At 42.2% G+C, this 3941-nt stretch overlaps 1 long non-coding RNA gene across 2 annotated transcripts in view; it reads left to right on the forward strand.

Moving 5' to 3' along the window:
* The window catches only part of LOC105534923, a 69228-nt gene continuing 65287 nt past the window's right edge, over positions 1-3941 (forward strand). Inside the window, exons 1-2 of one of the 2 annotated variants that reach the window (XR_001005350.1) lie at positions 1-237; positions 1097-1186. This is a non-coding gene — a long non-coding RNA (uncharacterized LOC105534923). The remainder of the gene's footprint in view (positions 238-1096; positions 1187-3941) is intronic. The other variant, XR_001005351.1, reaches the window with a different exon arrangement.

Here is a 3941-nt window from a genome sequence, read left to right on the forward strand (position 1 = left end):
CATGAGTCACAGCAGCTGCCTCAAGAGTGGGAGGGGAAGTAAACTACTGGATCTAAGGATCACTCTAGTCACCCTACAGTGACTCCTCTTTTTCCCTCCTGCCATGGTCCAGGGTAGCCAGATACTTCTCCAGGCTGTCACTTACGTGGGCTTCCCTGCTGGCTACATCACTGAAATAGAATCTCCTAGTGGCCCTTCTCCCTCTACAGCTCTGGTGTTACATTGAAAAACTAGAAGGTCAATCACTTTTATATTTACCCCCATTAAGGTTGCAGGAGCCTAGCATGTCCCCACGGCCCTCCTTCTCCATTCTCCTCTTCCCCTTGTCTTGTGCGTGGTTTCTTTCTTGTCCGAATTGGGTCTTCCTTTTCTAGACTGTGAACTTGCTGAGGTCAGGGAATGAGCCTTCGTATCCTTGGTACCCAGTTCAGAGCCTGCCTTTAGGGAGTGTTTACTCTAGCACTGTGGTTAGGCAGAGATGTGAGTTTGAGTCTTGGTTTCCTTAGTCTTTTATCAATCACTTCTCAAATTATGCCATTTGTATCTTTTTTCTCTCTCTCTCTTTAGAGACAGGGTCTCACTCTGTCACCCAGGCTGGAATGCAGTGGTGCAATCATAGCTCACTGCAGGCCTGAACTCCTGGGCTCAAGCCATCCTCCTGCCTCAGCCTCCCAAATAGCTAAGACTACAGGTGCACATCACTGCATCTGGATAATTTTTTAAAAATTTCTGTAGAAACAGGGTTTCACTATGTTGCCCAGTCTGGTCTCAAACTCCTGACCTCGAGTTATCCTCCTATCTCAGCCTTCCAAAGTACTGGGATTGTAGGCAGGAGCCACTACATTCAGCTACTGCTTGTGTCTTCTGATTCTTGTTTTGATACCACTGACCTTAGGTAGGGTATTTTATCTTCCTGAATTTTATTTTTCTATGTGTAAATTGGAGATTAAATTATCCTTCTAATAGGGTTGTTGTGGGGATTAAGTGAAATAGTGTACACAAAGTTCTTAGCATACTTTGAAGCTATTATTTTTATTATTATGCTAGTAAATAAAACTTTCTGGAATTAGAGACTCACATGCCTGTTTGTCTACAGTTTCAAAATAGACAAGGGAACAAGAGAAACATCAGAAAGTCCGATCAAAGTAGAAGCATCATGTGTCTATCAACGTATCCACTGTGCTTGGTAAGTGGCAGTCTCTTGTCCTGTAAGAGACTTGGGCTTTGAAAAGGGCTTTGGATCTCAGATCTGTTGACATGAGGCTTGTCATGAGCCTCAGCTTCCTCATCTCCAAAACTGCTATAGGCCAGGCATGGTGGCTCATGCCTGTAATCCCAGCACTTTGGGAGGTCGAAGCAGTTGGATTGCTTGAGCTCAGGAGTTTGAGATTAGCCTGGGCAACATGGTAAAACCCCATCCTACCAAAACTACAAAAAAATTAGCCGGGAACGCCTGTGGACACAGCTAACTGGGAGGCAGAGGTGAGAGGATTGCTTAAGCTCGGGAGATGGAGGCTGCAGTGAGACAAGGTCATGCTACTACACTCCAGCATGGGTAACAGAGTGATACCCAATCTCAAAAAAACAAAACAAAAAAAATTGGTACAGTAACAGCCTCTGCTTGAGGTTACTCTTTCATTGGATGATAAATGAGCACCTACTGTGTGTCAGACATTACTCTAAGCTATAGATACAGCCTCAAAAAAGATAAGCTAACCCTGCCACCATGGGGCTTATATTTTAGTTGGGAAAGGGGCTGGAGAAGACAGACAATAAACAAATCAATAAATTCATTAAAAAGCTAACTTCAGCATTGATAGGTGTTATGGGGAGAATGAAAGAGGACCCTGGGATACAGAATAACTTTGTGGGGGAACCAGGTTGGGATCCCTGGGTCAGGTGGTCAGAGTGGGACTCTCAGAGAAGATGACTTTTGAATTTAAATAAGAATGAAAAGAAAAAGCCAACCATAGGCAGATTTGGGGACAGCCAGTGCAAAGGTCAAAGGTGAATAAGGTCATAGGGTAACCAGGGTTAAAATAAGATGGTGCGGCCTAACTGGCCAGAACAATGCCTGACAAAGGTGCTGCTTTCCTCAACATCTTCAAATCCTTAAGGATCTACTGTGTGCTAACGTAAGATGCCAAAATCAGTAAATCATGCTACTATCTCTAAGAAACTCATGGTCTAATATAGGAGAAAAAAATCCACCGTCAAAATAAATGAATCAAGACTGGGAAGATGAATATAACTGATAGCACCTGGGAGATGACTTAGACATGGATATGGATATGGATATGGATATGGATATGGATATGGATATGGATAGATATGGATGCAGATACACATGTGGATAAAGGTGGGGATGTGTGTTGGGAAAGGCAGTCTCTTGCATGCCATCTTTCCACCCCTGCTTGGCCACCTAAGAATACACCTTGGGCCTGGAAGACTTCCTTACCATGAAATAAAGAATCCTCAGTCTGTGCTGGACTTACCACCTTTTGTGGGAATATCTTTTTCTGTTTGTACTCTTTTGCTTTGCTTAAGGGCATGCATCACGTGGCACTTAGAAACTTCACTACTCTATCTGTTTTTTGCAGGCAGGGCATGGGCCCTTCTGCTGCAGCATAAGAGGGGTCACCCAATGACCCGTGTCAGCTGTTGGGATGGACCTGCTGACCATGGGATAATGACACCCACTACTAAAGCAGATCTTGCTGTGTCTCTTCTCTATGTGAGTAAAGTCCTGTTCCATCTAGTGCTTGACTGTGTTGTGTTTTCCATGGCAATTTCAATACCAACATGCAGTGGGCACAAGTTCTTAGACTTCTACTCTGGTTAATTGGAAATAGATGCCACTTGCTTGCCAGTTGGATGTGGATAGATGTAGATATCAATGAAAAGAACAAATGAATAAGTGATTGAATGAGTGAATACATATAAGGAGGGAGAAGGTCCTGGGTCAGGGTGGATGAGAAGGGGGCTGAAGGAGGCAGAGGTGGGCAGAGGTGGTGATGTAGAAGAGGTGTTTACCACTGGGAAAATTCCAGTTGGGCTGGAGCAGAGGATCCTTGTATGGAAATCATGTCTGGAAACTAGTAGAAGACAAGGAGGATTTTGGATTTGCTCTGTGGCCTATCATGCTATTTATACTTATATGATTTAGAGACATTTCTATAACATACCAGACCTGACAAAGCTGCTACAACACACAACACACTAGAGTTCGTATGAGTACATATTGTTTCTCCAGTTTTCCCTGGTAAAGGTGCAAGTGCAGAAAATGGTTTTCCACCCTTTCTCCATGGCCACTTTGAGGTCAGAGATTGTGTCTTAAATTCAACAAGAACAGAACTGAGATAGTAGAATCTTGTTTTGTTTTGTTTTTGTAAAAAACATAAAAAGGCTCATTTTAGGCTTTAATAAAGGAAGGGGCCTGGAGGCATCACTGGTGATGGTAAAAAAAAAAAAAAAAAAAAAAAAAAAGCCATAATTTTATGTATTTATAAGATTTTAAAATGTTAAAATATGGAATGTAAATCAGGATGTTCAGAAAAAATTATAAGAACCCTCATGATGTTTATCAATGAATGATCCATTTGATTCTGTGCAGCCTTATGACCAAAACCAATCACAGGGTTAGTCAGATCACTGATCTCCTCTACACATATGATCTTCTTGTGGGACTCTGTTTGGCAAAGGAAGCTTTGGGGAAAGCTCATATAAACCACTGAGTATAGTCGAATGATTTAGACCTGAACACTTTTTAAAGTAGGAGTTGTCTGTCCACTAGTAAATATTTTAGTAAAGTGCCATGGAACATGCAGTTTTTTTTTTTTTTTTTTTTTTTTGGAGATGGAGTCTCACTCTGTCGCCCAGGCTGGAGTGCAGTGGTGTGATCTTGGCTAAAGCAGTTGAATTAAGTTAGTTGTTACCCTTAT

Source organism: Mandrillus leucophaeus, unplaced genomic scaffold, assembly GCF_000951045.1.
Source record: "Mandrillus leucophaeus isolate KB7577 unplaced genomic scaffold, Mleu.le_1.0 Scaffold14, whole genome shotgun sequence".
Classification (NCBI taxonomy): domain Eukaryota; kingdom Metazoa; phylum Chordata; class Mammalia; order Primates; family Cercopithecidae; genus Mandrillus; species Mandrillus leucophaeus.